At 44.5% G+C, this 23,624-nt stretch overlaps 1 protein-coding gene across 1 annotated transcript in view; it reads right to left on the reverse strand.

Annotated features, from left to right (window-relative positions):
* LOC126252115 (neurofilament medium polypeptide-like) overlaps positions 1-23,624 on the reverse strand; it is a 137,509-nt gene that overhangs the window by 51,065 nt on the left and 62,820 nt on the right. The gene's annotated exons all lie outside the window — the stretch shown is intronic.

Below are 23,624 nucleotides of genomic sequence, written 5' to 3' on the forward strand. Positions count from 1 at the left end.
TTCATGCCATCGTCTAATGCTCTGTGCTGGAGGAGGATCCACACCATTCCTAGTACGAAAGTCACGCTGAACAGTTATTACTGACCCGCACAACGAAAAACGTAGACCACAAAACGCTTTCTGTTCTCCCGACAAAATTTTTACTAGAACTGAAGTGGGCGCACACTGCTGCTACCTAGTGGGAACCAAGTAAAACTCTATAGAGTTTGCTCTTTCCAGTAGTGCGTTGTTCACACACGTATCTCAAATAACATAATATTTATGCTTTTTTTAAAAATTGGATGACTTTCTGATGCACCCTGTACTTATTGTCATGTCCTGACTTAGGTGGGAGAGGGAAAAAAAGGGGTTGCTGGTCAGTCTGCGCTCCCGAGCGCTACAGAGCAGAAGACAGGAGGAGAATTCACAGTGAAGGCATTTGATTGTTTCCTTCTATCTGAGCCAACATTGTTACAAGCATTTACTAGAAATGCAGGTGGTGAGACTCGGTAGGGAACTCGTTGTGGAGACTCTTGGACAAACAGGGTTTTGAAATAGTTGTTTATTCCAGACAGGACTAACTAATACACTGGAAGCTAGTTCTAGGTTTAGAAAAAGCATGAATAACACTGTTACCACAGAAGTCAGTGCAGAAGTTCCAGGAGTGGATGCTAACCACAGTAGCAAACACTAGCAGCATCTTAAGGCAACAACTTATAGTTGCAAAACAAAACATACGGAATGTGAGACTGTTCACCGAGGCACTCCAAGAGAGAGAGCAGACTTACGCGGAGCTGGACCGAGGCTGGAGTCGATGGACGCTGATTCGGCGCCCAGATCGTCTGACTGAGAACTCTGCCAAAATGCAGAATCTAGGGGTTTTAAAGAGTCGCGTGGGGCCAGTGTTTTTACCACTTGAAGCCACCTAGCCAATCCCGTAGGTCTCTTGCAGGTGCCTGCAATGGTTTAGTTAGGTCCCCTCTACTGCTCCTAAGGCGGAATTGTTAATGCAGTTGCACTAAGTCCGCATTTGGTATCAATATTGTTCAGCTGAAAACTAAACGTACATGCTCTGCCAAATAAGGCTGGCAACATTGTTATACGTCATTTAGCCCCGCCCCTCGGGCTCCCCGGAGTAGGGACTGCTCCCTCTCTAACCCTTGTGAGCCTACTGACGTTGCTGTTCTCAGGGCTGGTATCAAGCTGGCTTTATACGCTACTACGTGCCTGTTGGTTACAAAGTTCTACGGTGGCAACCTACCACAGCGTCTAGACTACATATGAAGTTACATGCTAATTCCTAGAAGAGTAACTAACGCCTTGATACTACATCTGGGGGCGTCTGCATTTTCACAAGCCTCTCCCCTTTCGGTTTACTTCATGTAACAATATCTCTCCTAGTTTCGTCTGCCCTCAGCATCGTCTTTGCTTCCGCGCCTTGGAACGTCTGTCCTCCTTTCTCACAGCTTCGAGATAACACTACAGTAGCAAGAAATAATCAATATATTACAATATTAGTAAGCTAAAAAAATCTGAAACTAACAGTTTTCGAAAATATACTCTTTAAAGGCAATTGTTTTCATTATTTTTGGGCATTTCGCCTTACTGAGTCAGGAAGCTGACTTCTGGTCGTTGACTTTCCAGTGCTGTACATATGAAGAAGACTTAGGAGGGTCTGTGAGTATGTCAGTTTAGATTTTGATCCTTAAATTTTGCAACACCCTGTGATGTAAGTACTGCTTTAAGGGCATTCTTATGGTCACTCTAGCAGTAATACTAATCATCTGGACGTGCATAAATAAATAGTAAGGAATACAGCTGGAATACTGTTGCGCTGTTGTTCTTCATTCGCCAGCGTTTCCGAGCACGGTTAGTTTTCCAATGAACCGTGGAGCGACGCTTGCCGGGAGAAGAAGTTTGTTGCGGCTTCGTCTGCGATGTTGCCTCGTGCAAACGGACTGCAGCCGCGGAATGACTGCGGAGGAGCTAAGGAGAAGGGGAGCGCGCCCAGATTGGTCGCTAGATGGGAATTCGTTATTATGAGCCGAGTGGCATTAGCCGAGAGTTCTCCCTGCCCTGAAAGGTTCTTACTTCCCTGAAACCGATACGGAAGTCGATACTGCTCCCGCGGTGGGTAGGAGGAGGGTGGTCGTGAGGCGGGAGGGAGGGTTGGGTTGGTGAGGGGAGTTTGGGGGGGGGGGGGGAGGGTACTGGAAGACTTAAAATAGCCGCGCCGCAGTGGGACACGGGCCGTTCCGCATTCTCTTTGTACGACCACTGCTGGCTGCGTTCGCTTCTCCATCGATCCTCTTCTGATGAGCGCCCCGCCACATACGTACTCCACATTCTCCGCTCTCACTGTGGTAATTGTTTCCTTTTACGTTTCTGCCTCTCACTGTAATAAAATAGCGGAAACGATTCAAGTGAAATGTCGTCCTAGGTGTGCCTTGTAACATTCCTGGCTCTCGCAGCCATGATTGCTTTACTGTCGATCAAAACATTCTACACAATGGAGTAGACAGCTGGCTAAAAGGACTGATCGTAGTGTGCTGCTAATTATCCTATCGTTCAGCACATGGCACTTCATGGTTCACTCAAGAAAAGACAAATTCGTTTACTCACAAATTTATGTACAATGGTACGGGAGAGTGTCATCAAAGATGTGCTGGGATTGCCGCTGCTTCTATCGAAAATGTTTTCTAGTTCAAAATTAAACGTTACATTTAAAATTCCCTACTCAATTTTTCTCTAGACCAGCTTCCACTTTTCACAGACCGTAAAAACTAATGGTATAAAATTGTGTAAAATCACTGTTTAACGCCAACTGAGAAACAACACAAAATATACGTTCGTTACTGTGAAACAACATTTTATCATTATGGGTATGTATCGGACTGTATCGTCATCGTCTTCACCTTGCAGATCGAGTAGCGGAGAACCATTCGTACACGTAACGATGGCACTTCCATGGAACATGCAAAGCCAGCTTTTCAGCATCCACATCGTCACACCCCTCCTCCTCCACCCAGCAGAACATCAGCAAAAAGTGTTGTTTACTATAGCTTCATATGCCACTTGGTTGTCATTGGCTAGAGAAATTCAGACCTCTCTCGGTTCCATCCCCATTCGGTCTGCAGTAGGGTGTTATTGATCCATTGTTGTATCTGTAAATAAGTATGTAACAAGAAACGGCATTCTAAGAAGCATTATAAAAAACAGAAAATTATTAAAATTAATATACCTGTAGATAAGTTCTAAAAGAGTCCTGTTGCGCAGCTCCTGTGGTTGGCAGAAGTGGAGCGACGACTGGATTTGGCTTTGTCGAAGATTTTAAGAATGCAGCACACGGGAGTTCATTCAGATCTTGCTGATGTTCAGGCGCCTAATAAATTTTTATGGAGCAGATTGTGCTGAAAACAATGCGGTCCCCATACTTTTCTGGCAATCTGTCTTTCACTGTCGTGATATGAAGTAATGTTCCCGAAACTTGTTCCCGGCAACTTATCTAAGGTGAACTGGCAGTCCTTATTCCCCTTCCTCCCCCCCCTCCCCCTTACGTAATTTAATATTTCATCCATTTACGCTTTAATTCTTTCATTCACAGGGCGTCCACTTCATTTAGATATAGCTGCTGAGCATATAAAGAACTTTTCAAAGCGGAGGCCTCGTGATATCTTACATCTGCAGCGTGCCGATCCCCGACAGATGTTCAAATGTGTGTGAAGTCTTTTGGGACTTAACTAAGGTCATCAGTCCCTAAGCTTACACACTACTTAACCTAAATCATCCTAAGGACAAACACACACACCCATGCCCGAGGGAGGACTCGAACCTCCCCGACAGAGCACATACATCTTTGGATGGTGTCTCCTCATTCATTCTTTCTCTCCTCTGCACGAACTATAATTGTATTATTGTGACTATCGTAACTGAAGGACCGAACACCGTTAACCTTTTGCAGCCGTTTTCGGTGTTTCTTTCTCTTGTTTATCAAAAAATCCACTATCAACAGCTACCGAACAAAACAAATGGCTAGTTTTAAAATCAAATTTCGCGTCAGCTGAACGCAAACGTTTGACTCTAGCTCACGGTCAAGGCTGTTCCTACGAAACAGCCTCTCCTAGAAATCGTTTAATTGACTTAGCTATGGTGCACTGTTTTCTGCAGGATGCACGCATAACAGCGTGCTTCTTGTTTATGAAACTATAAGGTTTCACATCGTTTCTCAAATAACTGGCATTTACCAATTCACGTATTGCTTTCTCAACTACGTCACTGACAACAACACTCTCACAGACTGAACATCTGTCAGCCATCGTTTATAGGAATATTTATACAAAAGCTCTCTTAGTTACGGCAAATAAGTACAGTATATAGTAAAGCAGAAATATGGTAAAAAATTTAATTTTGTCTTACTTCCATCATTTTGACTTAGCCTCGGGAGTAGCAGCACTTGTGGCTATCTCCCACGCTACGGCGCTGAGCTAGGGACCCCGCCACGCTATAGATGGGTGAGACACGTCAACTTTCTGCCACAAGCCCGCCAATGGGAGGACAGGGTGCCGTCTCGTGAGATACGCAAGAGGGCCCGCGAGATAGCGACCGCAATAGCGGGTCGCTGTCTTGCCTGCCAGCTTCCTTACCCTCTCGACGTCTTCAGCAGCCCTTCCTATTGAGGGCAAAATGCTCTTTCCGAACCATATGCGGTTCACTCAGAGGCCGTAGCCAGTTTTCATGAACGTTGTATCCCTCTTGGGAATGAAACCAATTTTTCCGTGAATCCTGGCATTTATCATTTTACGTGTGCGAAAAACACCCCGAATGCCCACCTGCTACCATCCTGACATGTACAGTACTCACTTAATAAACTAAAAGTTAGTGCACTATGGCATTTAAACATGAGCACAATGAAGTTATTTTGTGCACTCACATAGACACATGAAATGCTGGGGAGGATATAGATGGGCGAACTGAAGAGCGAGCAGGTGTGGTTCGTGGGGCTACTGACCTTTCCTGGAAGAACGCCACAACAGTCGTACCGGACGACTTCCCTGCTAGCCTTGCAAGGCAGTGTGTGGAGTTTTACATACACTACCGGCCATTAAAATTGCTACACCACGAAGATGACGTGCTACAGACGCGAAATTTAACCGACAGGAAGAAGATGTTGTGATATGCAAATGATTAGCTTTTCAGAATATTCACACGAGGTTGGCGTCGGTGGCGACATGTGATATGAGGAACGTTTCCAATCGATTTCTCATACACAAACAGCAGTTGACCGGCGTTGCCTGGTGAAATGTTGTTGTGATGCCTCGTGTAAGGAGGAGAAATGCGTACCATCACGTTTCCTACGGATTGTAGCCTATCGCGATTGCGGTTTATCGTATCGCGACATTACTGCTCGCGTCGGTCGAGATCCAATGACAGCGAGCAGAAAATGGAATCGGTGGGTTCAGGAGGGTAATACAAATCGCCGTGCTGGATCCCAACGGCCTCGTATCACCAGCAGTCGACATGACAGGCATCTTATACGCATGGCTGTAACGGATCATGCAACCACGTCTCGATCCCTGAGTCAACAGATGGGGACGTTTGCAAGACAACAAGCATCTGCACGTACGGTTCGACAACGTTTGCAGGAGCATGGACTATCAGCTCGGAGATCATGGCTGCGGTTACTCTTGATACTGCATCACAGACAGGAGCGCCTGCGATAGTGTACTCAACGACGAACCTGGGTGCACGAATGGCAAAACGTCATTTTTTTCGAATGATTCCAGGTTCTGTTTACAGCATCATGATGGTCGCATCCGTGTTTGGCGACATCGCTGTGAACGCACATTGGAAGCGTGTATTCGCCATCGGCATACTGGCGTATAACCCGGCGTGATGGTACGGGGTGCCATTGGTTACACGTGTCGGTCACCTCCTGTTCGCATTCACGGCACTTTGGACGTTACATTTCAGATGTGTTACGACCCGTGGCTCTACCCTTCATTTGATCCCTGCGAAACCCTACAATTCAGCAGGATAATGCACGACCGCATGTTGCAGGTCCTGTACGGGCCTTTCTGGATGCAGAAAGTGTTCGACTGCTGCCCTGGCCAGCACATTCTCCAGATCTCTCACCAACTGAAAACGTCTGGTGAATGGTGGCCGAGTAACTGGCTCGTCACAATACGCCAGTCACTACTCTTGATGAACTGTGGTATCGTGTTGAAGCTGCATGGGCAGCTGTACCTGTACACGCCATCCAAGCTCTGTTTGACTCAATGCCCAGGCGTATCAAGGCCGTTATTACGGCCAGAGGTGGTTGTTCTGGGTACTGATTTCTCAGGGTCTATGCACCCAAATTTCGTGAAAATGTAATCACATGTCAGTTCTAGAATAATATATTTGTGCAATGAATACCCGTTTATCATCTGCATTTCTTCTTGGTGTAGCAGTTTTAATGGCCAGTAGTGTAGTTATCTTCGTATGTATAGTTTTATTAGTAACCAATATCAGTATTCCATTTAGTATTAACACATTTTGTTTAAAACAAACAATTCCCAGAAGCGTCTGCGCACTAGGTTTTTTGTGGAAATTACGGGTGTGTCTGCGCACTGCATCACCAGTGAGTTGATTTACAAAGCGTGCTGCGGAAGCGTCGGTGCGACTGTGAAACAGCGTGCCGTTGTTTGCAGCGACGTAGAGGCGTGATTCACCTGCACGCTTTTAGTTTAGCAGAGGCACAAATGACCTTCACAAGCTACAACATGGTCACAAATTGAACAGTGACCCGAATATAGAAAATGGTTCAAATGGCTCTGAGCACTATGGGCCTTAACATCTGAGGTCATCAGTCCCCTAGACTTAGAACTACTTAAACCTAACTAACCTAAGGACATCACACACATCCATGCCCGAGGCAGGATTCGGACCTGCGACCGTAGGAGCAGCGCGGTTCCGGACTGAAGCGCCTTGAACAGCTCGGCCGGCTCGAATATAAAATAAATTTGCTTTACATCACGTGTATGGCCACAGATTTTTTGTAATCATTCTACTGGTTTTGAGCTATAATGACCGTCGTCAGATCTGTAGCAAAATATGGGAAAAACACAAATACACCTGCAGATTGTCTACAGCTTAAAACAATAAAATAGACCTCTACCAATGTACAAATATTTGCAACCAAATAATTTTTTTCCCTATTCCCACTTATTTGGTCTCCGTTGATTGCGCCAACAATGCGGCCGGTTCCTGCCTACCCTGAGGTGACACTGGTGGCGCAGTGCTGCACTGAGACTGGCTACCGGGGTGTTGCACGTGAGTCAGAAATTATATATATCGTCATTACTTATTATTTGTATAAAAAATTGATTAGAAAGGAAGACAGTCAAAGGTGTTGTGAAATGATTTGTCTAAAAATAAGAATTAAAGATATGAGAGAAACATTTGAGTGATGCTCGAAATCATGTACAGCAATTCAGACATCGAAGAAAGAATGAGGTTGACGTTGCTTTGCAAAATCAAATATTTGAATGATTAAAGTCATAAGCAAAGAATCGGATGGCCTGTAGCGCTCATACTCTAGTTATGTAGAAAGAGCACTAACCAGAAAACAGGGTCCGACTGGAACTGCTCTCTGATTTGTGGTTTCAGTTTATTCTATTTCTTACCAGGAAAAGTAAGTGAGCTAGAACAATCATATCGACAAGACTTGTATGGGAGATATATGAAGTCTTGACGGGTTGCCAGCCGAGTATCGTCGTCGTCTCGTAGCAACGTTTCGATGGAATGCGTCTCCGTCATCTTCCCCGAAGAAGCCTCCACTCACTTGTATGGGAGAATTAGTCCATGTGCCACACACACTCTCTTCCCTGCTTTTTTATGGATTCTCTAACGAAAATGTTTCGAGACTGAAAAATGGTTGCAACTTTCTTACGCTCTCGAGCATAGATGATGGAAATATGTCAACATCAAAAGACAGCACAGTCTATACAGGGTGCGGCGCTTAAATTCGGATATATTTCAATTTGAATTTCCTGCCATATCGTAGTTCCGCCGGAGGTTGCGATTGGCGTTCTTGAAAGCCATAGGCGTCTAGTAAACAGTCATAACCTCAAAATGGCCGAAATGTTACGGACAAGTGCAGGGTACAGCGGAAGAACCGCGACTATCTAAGGTCTTCGCGCTGGATGTTCGCCCATTTTAATAGTTCGATCCTTCTGGTACCCGAGATCAACTGTTTACGATATTGTGGCCAAGTATAATGCTTCGTAGAAGTCTGGGGTTCACGTCTTAGGTGTTGTTTCCAGTGAGGGTGATATCATGGCGCCATATTTCTCTGAAAATGGAAAAACTATAACAAAAGAAGTTTATCTTCAAGCTTTGACGTATGTCGTGAAACCGTCGATGGTAGCTGTGGCCCCGGGTAGACAATATGTCTTTCAACAGGACTGTGCACCGGCTCATACGAGCCATTTGGTCCAAAACAGGCTGTCGGATATTGTTGACATGCTCTAGTTGACGGAATTCTGGCTCCCGAATATCCCGGATTTGAACCCCCTCTACTGTTATGTTTGGTGCGTAGTGTAAGAGTTGCCACTAAGACGAGGCACCCTGATGACGCATCTCTACGCAACGCTAGCGAAGCAGCGTTCGCGAATATGGACAGTGTTGTTTTAAAGAGTTTCAGGACAAGATTGGTGGCCGTCATTGTGGCTGAAGGGGGCTATATCGAGTTATGTTACTCTTGAAAGATACCACCACTAATATGTAAAAGGATTTTGATTTTGATTTTCATTTTGTTTCAATACATTTGCTTTTTTTTAAAAAAATTATTTGTCTGGATTTTGGCACCGCACCCCGTATAATCCGCCAGACAAGTATCTTCTTGTACACTTTCAAGTTTTTTCATTCTAAGTTAAACATTAAACTTTTAATTTTTAATCGCCACCTCATTTCCCGTATATGATTTCGAGCATCATCCAAACGCACGTCAAATGTTTCTGTAACCTATTTTATTACTTACTTTTGGACGAATCACTTTACATATTATTTGAGAGTGTTTTTTATTTTCATGTTTTCTTCAGAAAGCATGAAATGTCGATTCCGTGTTTCATTATTATTAAGAGTATGTATTATTAAGAGCGTGTATTGTTATTAAAAGTATGTAGATCAAGAGAATTTAAAGGTCAATGTTTAACTTCAATTTTAAAGCGTACTAGAGGATATTTGTCTGGTGGAGTCTGCTTAATTACGCTGATTACTTTCAAGCAATTAAATATTTTGCAGGATGAATTTACACTGCAGCAAAGTATGCTCCTATTTGATACTTCCTGGCAGGTTTAAACTGTGTACTGGACTGGGACTCGAAACTGGGACCTGTGCCTCTGTGGAAAGGTGCCCTATTGACTCACGACCCGCCTCCATAGCTTTACTTCCACCAGTACCTCACATCCTACCTCCCAAAATTTTATTCTTTCGTCCAGGAGTACGAGATCCACAAGATATCCAGGGGAACGTCTGTGAGGTGAGGTACTGGCCGATGTAAACCTGCGAGGGTGGGTCGTGAGTCCTGCATGGGTGGCTAACAAGGTAGAACACTTGCCCACGAAAGGCCAAGCTCACGATTTTGATTCTCGAACTGGCACAGTTCTAATCTGCCGGAAAATTTCCGTTAAGTATACTTTTGAACTAGACCTCATGCTGGTCGATTTGATGCCTCACTTGCGCGTTTGCCACTATTTGTTACGCAATGAAAGTTCGGGCAAGAATCCATTACGTAATTTATAGCGAGTCTTTGAGTTCCCCTCAGACATTTGACTAAAAAGACATCAAATAGGAATGTATATGGTTGCTAATGTTGTCTCATTAGTGTATTCTTTAGGAAGTAATAGTGAAAATAATCTGATAGTAACATTTTAAACATTAGAAAAGTAAAGAACAGCTGTTAAAAAAATATATCGGCTCAACCACTTGTTTATAGTGCAGAATAGTCAGAATAATAAAATGTAAGTATTTTATGAGGATGGAAGCTTGACTTCGAAACGCGTCAATCTTAGTGTTTTGCACTGTGAACAAGTGGTTGAGCCGATATATTTTTTAATATTGACATTCACAACCACGACCTCTCATGCAGTATGGATAAAATCAAAGAACAGCTGGAATCATATCATACGTTGTCAGGAACGATATCCTACAAAATGATGCGAGTTTGCTGCGAGCACGTTACTGGTCTTACCGCCGGCAAGACGAGGTGCTTAGGTCAGTATTACACTACTATTGTTCGTCAAATGTCTTTGACAAAGGCTATTTTACTGTTATCTCATTTTTCGTCGAAATTCAAGATGGCGGGCACCAACAATTTGTTATTATGCGCGGCAGTTGCTAGTACCACAATTGTACTGCATGTGCATTTGGAAGGAAAAGCGGCGGAAAAAAAGGAAACATACTTGGGTGAAGCCATGGGTATAACTTCGAGACAATAAAAAGATTCAGCAACATTTGTCACGAGTCCTGCAAGTGGAGGACGTCAATTACTCACGAAGGGGTGAGAATGCATTTCAGTATCTGCTCAATAAAGTGGCTTCTAGTATTAAAAAACAGAATACTCACTTGAGAAATACTATAGCTGTAGAAGACGGGCTCTCTGTGAGACCGCGGTTTCTTGATAAAGGAGACAGCTACTCTAGTTTACCATACAGCACATTAAGCAAAATAATTCCAGACAAAGGTGAAACGATTTATAAAGCACCGAAGGAGGAAGATCTGAATGTAAATAAATGTCCAGCATAGTCTATGGGCAGTAAAAAGTATTATTATTTTTGAATAATTTAGTTAAAGGAATTAGTCTTCCAACAACTACGTGCGTGATGCGGCCCGCCATGAATTCCTCTTGTGCCAACCTCTCAATCTCAAAGTAGCACTCCTCAGTCATTTTCTGGATGTATTCCAATTTCTCTCTTCCCCTACAGTTTCTAACGTGCAGCTCCCTCTAGTGTCACAGATGTTATTACATGATGTCTTAACAAATGTCCTATCATCCTGTCTCTTCTTCTCGTCAGCACATCCCATATGTTCTTTTCTTCAGCGATTCTGTGAAGAACCTCCTAATTCTTTGTCTTACCACTTCACCTAATTTTCAACATTTCTCTGCAGCACCACATCTCAAACGCTTCGATTCTCTTCTGTTCCAGTTTTCCCACATTCCATGTGTCCGCCCCCGGTAGCTGAGTGGTCAGCGCGACAGACTGTCAATCCAAAGGGCCCGGGTTCGATTCCCGGCTGGGTCGGAGATTTTCTCCGCTCAGGGACTGAGTGTTGTGTTGTCCTAATCATCATCATTTCATCCCCATCGACGCGCAAGTCGCCGAAGTGGCGTCAAATCGAAAGACTTGCACCAGGCGAACGGTCTACCCGACGGGAGGCCCTCGTCACACGACATTTCATTTCACATTCCATGTTTCACTACCACACAACTCTGCGCTCCAAACGTACGTTCTCAGTAATTTCTTCATCAGATTAAGGCTGATGTTGGAGACTACCAGACTTCTCTTGGTCAAGAATGGCCCCTCTGCCTCCTATAATCTGCTTGTTACGTCTTCCTTGCTTCGGCCTTCACACGTAATTTTGCTTCTAACGTAGCAGAAATCCTTAACTTCGTGGTTGCAGTTTCGATGTTTATCAAAAACATCATTGCTGTTATTCCTCATTACTTTTGTGTTTCTTCTCTTTACTCTCAATCCATATTCTGTATTCATTAGACTCTTCACTGCATTCAGCGCATCCCTTAATTCTTCATCACTTAACTGAGCAGAGTATTCTCATCGGCGAATCTTAATACTGATATACTTTCACCCTGAATTTTAATCCCGCTCTTGAATCCTTGTATTATTTCCGTCAATGTTTGCTAAAAGTAGGGCGAAACACAATATCCCAGACTTTGCATGAAAAACGCAATAATTATATTTGTAGATTATTTTGGGAGTGCATCTACATATCGCTTACTGAGGTGAGAGCACGGGTTTGTGACGACTGTGGTTTCGTAATTTTTACCTTTGCTAACAATAAAATAAATAGTATACTTTTTGAAATTTCGACTTAATAGTCTGCGTGAACCGGACTGAATACCTGGGTCAGGTATAGTAGCAGTCCACATCAGCCAATACTACCCGATCAAGGCCGGCCGTGGTGGCGGAGTGGTTCTAGGTGCTTCAGTGTGGAACCGCGTGACCGCTACGGTCGCAGGTTCGTATCCTGCCTCGGGCACGGACGTGTGTGATGTCCTTAGGTTAGGTTTAAGTAGTTCTAAGTTCTAGGGGACTGATGACCTTATAAGTTAAGTCCCATAGTGCTCAGAGCCATTTGAACCATTTTTAATCAATATTCGACACTTCGCCTTCAACTAAACTGGGAAAAAAGTATTTGGAGTGAAGACACGAAGTCAGCACAACTTGCATAACTTGGCGATCTTCCGCGATCCTTTAGGATACAACTGCGACTGCCACAAGGACCGCAGTTTCAGTAAAAATGAGGACAGTACAGTGGACCATGGGTGTACGGAAGGGAGGGGTTATGGGATTCAAATCACCCCCTCCCCCCTGCTCGGCCGAAATATCCTGAGCAGTAGCTAGTGTATCAGTAGTGGAGGCAGGCATCTCCGTTACCCTGTGCACAAGATCGCCATGGTGAATACCCTGGTTCTCAGGCTCGATGAGCACAAGCGAGCACAAGCACAAGCACAAGCACAAGCACAAGCACAAGCACAAGCACAAGCACAAGCACAAGCACAAGCACAAGCACAAGCGAGTAGTAGCCGCGATTGCTCGCGGCGATATCACGGCGTCAGGAATCGTTTTGGGTGCCCAGACACTCGATCGCAGCGGTAATCACGCAGCAGTACTATAATCCGATTAAAATTACTTGATAGTTGATACTTCACGCGTTGGAGCTGGTTTCCTCCAATCAGGGCCCCCAACGTCACGCCCGAACAGTTCGTCGTTGCCAAACTGTCTCAACAATTAGTCTCTTCACTTCAAGTTCCTCGTCCGACATTCTTTGTTGCCGTGTTTGGATTCCGAATCCTGGATATGGCCCTTTTATTTCGTATTTTATCACACTTGATAACCACTCCAAAAACAACGATGCTAAAGAAACAGACATCTTTCATACACAGCACTAACCAACACTACTGGATCCATCCGCACAATAGGCGATTTAGTGCTTTTTATGCAGTTATTATAACCGCAGAAACCAGCGTACATGAAGTACGCTTCGCACGACATTGCGCGAAGCCGATTTTTTTGGAAGCTGTCAACTAATCGCTGCGACTGCGACACCATAGCCTTTTGCAGCGTTAGGCCATAGCGTAGCGGTTAGCGTATACCATGGGACCGTTGCTTTTCACAATGTATATATATGACCTAGTAGATAGTGTCGGAAGTTCCATGCGGCTTTTCGCGGATGATGCTGTAGTATACAGAGAGAAAATTGCAGCGAAATGCAGGAAGATCTGCAGCGGATAGGCATTTGGTGCAGGGAGTGGCAACTGACCCTTAACATAGACAAATGTAATGTATTGCGAATACATAGAGAGGAGGATCCTTTATTGTATGATTATATGATAGCGTAACAAACACTGGTAGCAGTTACTTCTGTAAAATATCGGGGAGTACGCGTACGGAACGATTTGAAGTGGAATGACCATATAAAATTAATTGTTGGTAAGGCGGGTGCCAGGTTGAGATTGATTGGGAGAGTCCTTAGAAAATGTAGTCCATCAACAAAGGAGGTGGCTTACAAAACACTCGTTCGACCTATACTTGAGTATTGCTCGTCAGTGTGGGATCCGTACCAGGTCGGGTTGACAGAGGAGATAGAGAAGATCCAAAGAAGAGCGGCGCGTTTCGTCACAGGGTTATTTGGTAAGCGTTACAGAGATGTTTAGCAAACTCAAGTGGCAGACTCTGCAAGAAAGGCGCTTTGCATCGCGGTGTAGCTTGCTGTCCAGGTTTCTAGAGGGTGCGTTTCTGGATGAGGTATCGAATATATTGCTTCCCCCTACTTATACCTCCCGAGGAGATCACGAATGTAAAATTAGAGAGATTCAAGCGCGCACGGAGGCTTTCCGGCAGTCGTTCTTCCCGCGAACCATACGCGACTGGAACAGGAAAGGAAGGTAATGACAGTGGCACGTAAAGTGCCCTCCGCCACACACCGTTGGGTGGCTTGCGAAGTATAAATGTAGATTTATATGTAGAACGTGTAGAAGGTCGAAGGTTCGAATCACGTCAAATACACCCCGGCATGATAGCTCAGCGTGTCTGGTCATGCGCTGGCTGTCCTCTGTCATAAAACAAACTTGACTGAAGGGAACAACAATGGACTTAAACGGATGTCGTGTGGCGCCTGCCCCGACCAAATGCAACGAACAATAACGAACAAAATTTTAAAGAAGGAAAAAGAAATACATCGACACTTTTTATTTTGCTAAATCTAATCAAAGACTCTGATAATAATTTTTTATCCAGTTACCTGGTTTAAATGCATACTCTTTTTTAAATTTCTAATACTCTGCTGCGCCATTTTCATCATAGTACTGACTTTTTTATTTGCTCATATTTTTCTTCATGCCATTCTTTTTCCGTTTGGAATCCGCTTGTGTCGCCTACAGTCTGCAACCAAGTGCCAACCACGACTGATCATCTATCTGTTGGTCACGTGACACCCGTGCAGCCAGTGCGAGGATAGTTTCAGGCAGCCAGTGACAGCGAGAAATTAGTTTGTTTTCACCGATAAAAATGAAATCTTGTTGCGGAAGATGGCTATGCAAACAGAGATATTATGAAATTTTTCTAGCTTGAGTCCGATCGTAGAGGTTAGCCTCAAACGTCGTGAACAAAATGATAATGATTTCATTTTTGCCGCAGACTGTTGATCGCCGTTTTCACGGATACATTGAACATTACAAGGTTGTTTTTAGGTTAGGACATGCATGTTTAACCATCAGCTGCTTTTATTGTAAATCGAAATATCAACCGGTTTCAGTCGTGGAGCGTCTTCGCGGGTAATGATTAAAATGGTTTGACCCACCACATTAGAGTTGTCATTTCTTAAATAATGTGTACAGCGTGTCATGAATATCAATATACGAATCAGGGCTTTTAGAAGCAAGTATGCTAATACTAAGTGTACACAGAGCAGTACTGCTCTGTGATATTTAAACGCTTCCGTATCCCAACGCTAACACCCCAACGACCAGGATTTTTAGTATGTCGTTCATGGCACTCCCTCCTGCCATTGTACAAAAATTTGCCAATGCACGGACTTTTTCCCCTAATTTTACTTCATTGACTTGACTGTGATTATACAGGGTGGTCCATTGATAGAGACCGGGCCAAATATCTCACGAAATAAGCATCAAACGAAAAAGCTGCAAAGAACGAAACTCGTCTAGATTGAAGGGGGAAACCAGATGGCGCTACGGTTGGCTCGCTAGATGGCGCTGCCATAGGTCAAACGGATATCAACTGCGTTTTTTAAAATAGGAATCCTCATTTTCATTACATATTCGTACAGTACGTAAAGAAATATGAATGTTTTAGTTGGACTACTTTTTTTCGCTTGATAGATGGCGCTGTAATAGTCACAAACATATGGCTCACAATTTTAGACCCTGTATGTTGTGCTACAACACAAAGACGCTGCAGTGATACGTTATACAGGGTGATTCAAAAAGAATACCACAACTTTAGGAATTTAAAACTCTGCAACGACAAAAGGCAGAGCTAAGCACTATTGTCGGCGAATTAAGGGAGCTATAAAGTTTCATTTAGTTGTAAATTTGTTCGCTTGAGGCGCTGTTGACTAGGCGTCAGCGTCAGTTGATGCTAAGATGGCGACCGCTCAACAGAAAGCTTTTTGTGTTATTGAGTACGGCAGAAGTGAATCGACGACAGTTGTTCAGCGTGCATTTCGAACGAAGTATGGTGTTAAACCTCCTGATAGGTGGTGTATTAAACGTTGGTATAAACAGTTTACAGAGAATGGGTGTTTGTGCAAAGGGAATTGTTCTGGAGTGCCGAGAACGAGTGATGAAAATGTAGCACGCATCCAGCAAGCATTTGTTCGCAGCCCAGGAAAATCGACTCGCAGAGCTAGCAGAGAGCTGCAAATTCCACAATCAACTGTATGGAGAGTCCTACGAAAAAGGTTAGTTATGAAACCTTATCGTCTGAAATTGGTTCAAGCACTGTCTGCAGCTGATAAGATTAAAAGAATCGATTTCTGTGAGTTTATCCTTGCTGAAATGGAAGCAGATGAATCTTTCGTTTCAAAGATTGTGTTTAGTGATGAAGCAACTTTCCACACTAACGGGAAAGTCAACCGTCACAATGTCTGTATATGGGGCACTGAGAATCCGCGGGAAACAACTCAGTATGAACGTGACTCGCCTAAGGTGAACGTTTTCTGTGCCATTTCAGCCAATAAAGTTTTTGGTCCCTTTTTCTTCGAAGGTGCTACTGTAACTGGACTACAGTATCTGGAGATGTTAGAGAATTGGCTGTCCCCTCAGCTCGAACAAGAAGCACAACAATTCATATTTCAGCAGGATGGAGCGCCACCACATTGGCACTTATCTGTCCGTAACTACCTGAACATCAACTACCCGAGGCGATGGATCGGCCGCCAGGCAGCCCCTGACAGAGCACTTCATCACTGGCCTCCAAGAAGCCCTGATCTTACCCCCTGCGATTTTTTCTTATGGGGGTATGTTAAGGATATGGTGTTTCGGCCACCTCTCCCAGCCACCATTGATGATTTGAAACGAGAAATAACAGCAGCTATCCAAACTGTTACGCCTGATATGCTACAGAGAGTGTGGAACGAGTTGGAGTATCGGGTTGATATTGCTCGTGTGTCTGGAGGGGGACATATTGAACATCTCTGAACTTGTTTTTGAGTGAAAAAAAACCTTTTTAAATACTCTTTGTAATGATGTATAACAGAAGGTTATATTGTGTTTCTTTCATTAAATACACATTTTTAAAGTTGTGGTAGTCTTTTTGAATCACCCTGTATTGTTTATGACAATAGGCCTATTTCGGCGTAATTGCCATCTTGAGGTTATATCAGATGGTTTTTATACCCAAATGACATCGATGTCTCAGTTGCTGTCACATCACTACATACGTTTGCTCCTTCATTGTTGATGGAGCTATAGAAGGTGTTAAACCTGTCTCTACATCTGTCCCGTAGTTATGAAATAAACCTTCATAATTCGACAACTTTATAAATAACTGCTCCAGGAAAAGTGTAATACCTACTAAAGTTCCACCAACATCAAAGGAGCATGACCTTAAGATGGGTCATGCCGTAAGAGGTCTGTTGCAGTAAACAATATAACAGAACACTGACGAGTCTTGGTTTTATAGCGTAGTACACAGGGGGAACATTAATAAATCGACAAAAAGTTTCGACGAATTCTTCACTGGAAATGGAGGAGAAAGGTCCTACGACCATGAGTCCGGAAATGCGTCGTTGCCACGGTAGATGGCTCTGACGAATGAAAGTTTCCCTGACCACGTGCCGTGTGTTCCTTGTGTGTTGCAGGCCGTGTGATTGACGCAGCGTACTGTAAGCAGCAGAATGGTCTGGTTTTCTTGACAGGAACAAGCCGAGATGGTGTTTGTACACGGCCAAGCAGATGGAAACGTTCGAATGGTTCAAATAGCTCTGCGCACTATGGGACTTAACATCTGAGGTCATCAGTCTCCTATACGTAGAACTACTTAAACCTAACTAACCTAAGGATGTCACACACATCCATGCCCGAGGCAGGATTCGAACCTGCGAGCATAGCAGAAGCGCTGTTCCGGAATGAAGCACCTAGAACCGCATGATCACAGCGGCCCACGAAACGGTTGAGAGGCAGCACGGCTATACCAGAACAAGAACCCTCACAGACACCAACTGCATCACACATTTCAAGCCCTTTTTGGGCGTTTGTGTCACCCTAGGTCCTTTCAGAAAGACGAATTTGCACGGAGGCAGCGGACTGTGCGTACAAGAGATTTGGAGGATGAGGCTAGACAGGATATTGAGACGAACCGTAGGTAAGTGGCAACGTGGTGTAAGCCAAAGTATGATTATGTGTATCGTGCACGACAACCGCTACTATCCCTGTCACCTGCAACAAGAGCAAGGATTATCAGCAGCGTATTTCACTCTACGGGAAGGATTTTTCCGATGACTTTTGCACAAGACCATCACAATTATTGGATTTCTGTCATCAGTCCTCTTTACCGACGAAGCAATCTTCGCCAGAACTGGCATCATCAAGCTGCATATTCGTCATTTGTGGGCTACAGACACGGTATATGGCCAGAGGAACTGTTATTTGCCAACTACTGTGTCATCGATACATTTCCGGATACATGTTCATAGAAATTTTTTTCCTCCTTTTCCAAACAGGAATCCATCCCTGCAGTTTGTCGGTTTCATTAATGATCGCCCCGTATAATGTCCTTGTATGACCCAGCGGACCCAGATGAGTACAAATTATGATGTTTACTTCTGTTGTTGACCGCCTTTCAGAGCCCTGGGCTCCAATAATAAGGACTCGATATCACTGCCATTAATTTCCTGTCGAGTAGATAAGAGGATATTCCGGCACCTTGCCTCCTTGTCCGCTCATTAACTTCGGCGGAGACAGAGGAGAAGAGGAAGAAGACGGGATACAAATGAACAGCAATTAAATAGAGCCGAAGCGAGAGCGTCAGGGGGGGATGGGGAGAGAAGAAGTAGGGGATTGATGGGAGGGGGAAAATGGGGGCGGAAGGGGGTGGAGGAGCGGAGCTAATTGTCGTCGCGAGAGGGCCGCCTCCCAGACAGTGCGTCTATAATGAACACCGTATTCATTAATCCGCAGTCCCATCCCCGAACGGTTAAAGTTTCCTCTTACGAATTTAGCGATGAGTCGAGAATATCAACAGATCCGGCCAGTTCACAATAGGCCATCTATATTTAAGCAGCTTTGAATAACCCGGTTGAGTCGAGAGAGAGGCAGAAGTTAAAACATAGACAACTGCAGTCTAAGGGATGAAGGAGATTGTCTGTCGTTTGGTGCTCAGATACGGCACTGATTTCCACTTACCGATGGCGGAGAGATACAAATGTTGTTCTTACGTGAATTTTCTTTCCTAGGCATTTGGCGAATGCACCGTAAACCCAGTACCTTGTTACAAAAGTAATGAATCGTACGATTAAGAGAGTTTGCCTAAGGACAGAACACATTCTAGGTGATAATACACTGAGCACAAAAATTAAGGGATTACTTTTTCTTAATCTCGTAATTGTCTCCCACTGTGACATGTAAGTTTGAAATTTGGCTCAAAGATGCCTACAACCTTCCTCTGTTATGGTGCAAAAGCATGGCAAGCCGTGACTTCATCCTACCGCTCGACAACACTTCAGCGAGGTGCCCATACGCGTTAAAAAAAGACCGCAGCTTAGAGGTTTGCGTGACCTGTAAGGTAGGTTAATGATTTTGCATTGGCACCAAAATTCACCACAACGCCACCGTAGGCGTGCCACACGATGGGAACATCGTCACACCCACTCCTACCCACATTTAACTCCTTGTCTGGACGCAGGCAATGGAGGTCAGACCCTCGACACCAAGCATTGAAACCACGCGGTTTTCGTATGGGTGGCCAAGGAAAATGATACAGACACGCAGCTGCTCAGAATCAACACGAAAGACCTCAGGGGGTGACGTAAAGTGCTTTAGATAAATAAGCTTTGGGGCGTTGATTCTCACACATTTCGCGGTCGAAAACGACAGTTGTCAGTGCGTTGCAGCACGACGTTAAATTTGGCCACTCCTGGTAACACCTGGGCGTGACAAAATGTCCCTCTTGTATCAACCAGTTCGGCAGCACCCTCGGTGCGACCCTTGCACATTTATTGAGCACATTGAAAATGTACGTCTCAGAAACTTCGACAACAGTCCAGCTGCACGGCAGCTGCAGCGCCTGAAGGGAGGCAAATTCCCAAAGGGTTAGAACGGTATGCCTAACACGCAGGCGCTAGAGCACGCGCCAGGCTGAATTGGTGTCGAAGCTTCTTACTGGCACATTTGTAACATGCTCAAGAAAGTTGCGTGGATGGCACCGAGAAACGGGTCGAACTGGATAATCTTAGAGGAACGCTTTGCCACTTCATTAACGCACCTGTTAATGTCGAACCATCCCGTCATCACGCCACAGGAGGGCGCGAAAACGGGAGGGATAAAATAATATGAAAACTATTGCTCGGGATCATATTCAAATTTCGTCAAATGATTTTAACCGGTCGCTAGTGGTTCCACTCTGTATGACACAGGAAAAATTGCTGTCACATTACACTACAAAGGGACAAGATCAATTCAATGGGGTTGCAGCCTCGCAATGACTTTAATGTAGGGCTGAAACGGCCACGGGGAGGCAGCAATGGTGAAATCTGTCAAGAATGTCGTCCTGTATCTCATGGCACTGGGACCTGTCTTTCACGACCACGAATATGGGGAAATTAACGCTCAAAGGGAAGAGGTTATTTCATTAACGCCCTTTATTCCACCCCCTGGGGCTTTTTCTTGTCGATTCGACCACCCATACGAAAGCCGCGTGAATCCAAAGATGGATGTCGCGGTTCTGACTTTCATCGCATAGGCGTCAAAATAATGGGTGAAATGAGGATAAGAGGGGGTGTGACGAACTTCCCACCGTGTGATACGTCCACGGCGTTGGGTAACATTGTGGAGACATTTGGTGCCAATGTGACGTCATCAACCGCTGGCCGTTGTGGCCGAGCAGTCTAGGCGCTTCAGTCCGGAACAGCGGCGCTGCTAGTGTCGCAGGTTCGAACCCTGCCTCAGGCATGGATGTGTGTGCTGTCCTTAGGTTAGTTAGGTTTAAGTAGTTCTAAGTCTAGGGGACTGATGACCTCAGCTGTTAAGTCCCATAGTGCTCTGAACCATTTTAACCATTTGACATCATTAACCCAACTTACAGGTTACATGAACTTCTGAGCTGTGGTCTTTTTTTCACATGTGTGGACTGAAACGTCGCCGAGCCCGAGGGTGACGTCACATGACGCCACTCTTTGCCACCATTACAGAGGGAGGCTGTAGGCACCTTTGAGCCACATTTCAAACTTGAGGTTACAATGAGACACAATCACGGGGTTTCGATAGTGTGATCCTTTAATTTTGCTGCAGAGTGAGGATCATTATAACAATTTAATGCAACAGAAAACAAATACTATTCCTTTCGATTTATTACTGGGTAAATGGAACAAAGAAACAAAAATACACTAATTCGTCCTGAAGTGACGTCGGTAGGTAATAATTGGTTTGTACAATGGCTTGCCACGTTTAAAGCTCTATCTCCAAGCAGGATGTGGATGGGAGGGTACGTGGGGTTAGATTTGCAGTTATGTGGGCAAGTGACAACCTGTTTTAGAAGGTCAGGACCGATTCTGTGAGCTGATTTTACTGATACGAGGACAGTAGTGATACTAATGTCAAACTGTTGTTTTAACTTGCACAACTTCTTGTACAAAGAGACTCTTTGTAGCCATACCGGTTGCACGAATAAACGGTAGATCATTTCAAGCAGCGTCTGGAGCCACAAGGAGTTGGGCATTCACTGCCGCCTATCCCGTGGAGGTGATCTGAGAAGTTACCGTTATGGAAACTTTAACCTAGCTCTTATTAAAAAGTTTACCGTTGCCAACCTCTAAAATACACAGGCGGCAAAAAAGGACTCATCACCAAAAGGAGCTGTGCATAAACGAAAGTTTGTAGATGTCTTTTTACGTCGGAATGATGCTGTCTATTCAAATTTTAAGGCCAGTCACACAAAAGTGGAGCTAGTAGAGCCACTATGAGGATGAAAATCAGGTTTGCTTTAAATATACAATGTAACGGTCGTGAGCGTTAGTTAGCTCTTGAGACTGGAAGTGCTGAGTTGACGTTAGTCAAGAACGCCTTTAAGGCGACAAAGACGCCATTATCAACACCTCACTGAGTTCGAACAAGGTCGTGTATGAGGGCTACGAGAAGCTGGATGCTCCTTCTGCAATAGTGCAGAAAGGCTTGGCAGGAATACACCCACTGTACATGACGGCTGGCAGCGGTGGTCACGACAATGCACTGTCGCAAGAGGACCAGCCTCTGGAAGGCCACGTGGCTATACCGAGAGGAAAGACCATCCTGTTCAGCATACGGCTCTGGCTCATCGTACTGCATCTGCAGCAGCAATTTGAGCAGCATTTGGCTCCACAGTGACACAAGGAACTGTTACAAACCGGTTACTTCAAGAAGAGCTCCGAGTCAGGATCCATGTAGCATGCATTCCGCTGGTCCCAAACCACCCCCATTTGGGACTTCAATGGTGTCAACCGAGAGCTCATTAGAGGGTAGGGTGGTAGTCGTGTCTTCTGATGAAAGTTGGTTCTGCTTCAGTGCCGCTGATGGCCATGTGTTGGTTAGAAGTAGACCAGCTGAGACCCTACAAACAACCTGACTGCGTTCGAGACACACTGGACCTACACCTCGAGTTATGGTCTAGAGTGCGTTTTCGTGTGACAGCAGGAACACTCTCGTGATTATCCCACACACGCTGACTGTAAATTTGTGCGTCGATCTGGTGATTCGACCTGTTGTGCTGCCATTCACGAACAGCACTCGATGGGATGTTTTTCAGCACAATACCGCCCGCCCACATACGCTATTGTAACCCAACATACTCTAGAGAGCATCGACATGTTGCGTCAACCTGCACTATCACCCGATATCTCTCCAATCGATAACGTGTGGGACATCATCGGACGACTGCTTCAGCGTCATCCACAAACAACATTAACCGTCCCTGTATTGGCTGATCAAGTGGAACAGATGTGGAGCTCCATTCCACAAACTGATATCTGGCCCTGTACAACACAATGCATGCACGTTTGCACGCCTGCATTCAACATTCTGGTGGTCACACTGGTTATTAATGTATAGCATTTCACATTTGGAATGGGTTGCCCCGCACTTACATTAACCTGTGGTCATACAGTGTTAAGTACTTAAATATGTTACGTAGACAAATGTATTCCCGAAATTTCATTACTCTAAATTTATTATTTTTTGGTGTTGCGATTTTTTCCATCAGTGTTGTGAATTCATTTGTAGTGCATATTCTTACATCTTCAGAAGAAATAAGAGGAAAAGTTAGATTATGTTCTGAAATCGATGGTGTACCAAAAGAACATTTCTCCTAGTTACATGGTGCCGATTGTCCACCTATGGTCACCCTCGATGTTGGCACAGTAGTCATCATGATTCTTCTTTTTGAAATGATATCAGGGTTCAGATTAATTTCATACCCAGTAAATGAAACATTACAGGCCGTTAGTTTGAATCTCCCACATTTTATTACTTCTTTTCACATTTTCACATTACTTCACAACACATATCCTATTGACACAGACTCTAATCAGTCTAAATCTAGGCACTGGCGAATAATTACTGTTAATCGACTAGTCGTAATTACTCTGGTAATAGATTATGTATGTGCCTATATTCCCCTTAAGTAAAGTAGTTTTATGTAATCGATTATCCTTACAAG

This window comes from Schistocerca nitens, chromosome 4, assembly GCF_023898315.1.
Source record: "Schistocerca nitens isolate TAMUIC-IGC-003100 chromosome 4, iqSchNite1.1, whole genome shotgun sequence".
NCBI classification, from domain to species: Eukaryota; Metazoa; Arthropoda; class Insecta; order Orthoptera; family Acrididae; genus Schistocerca; species Schistocerca nitens.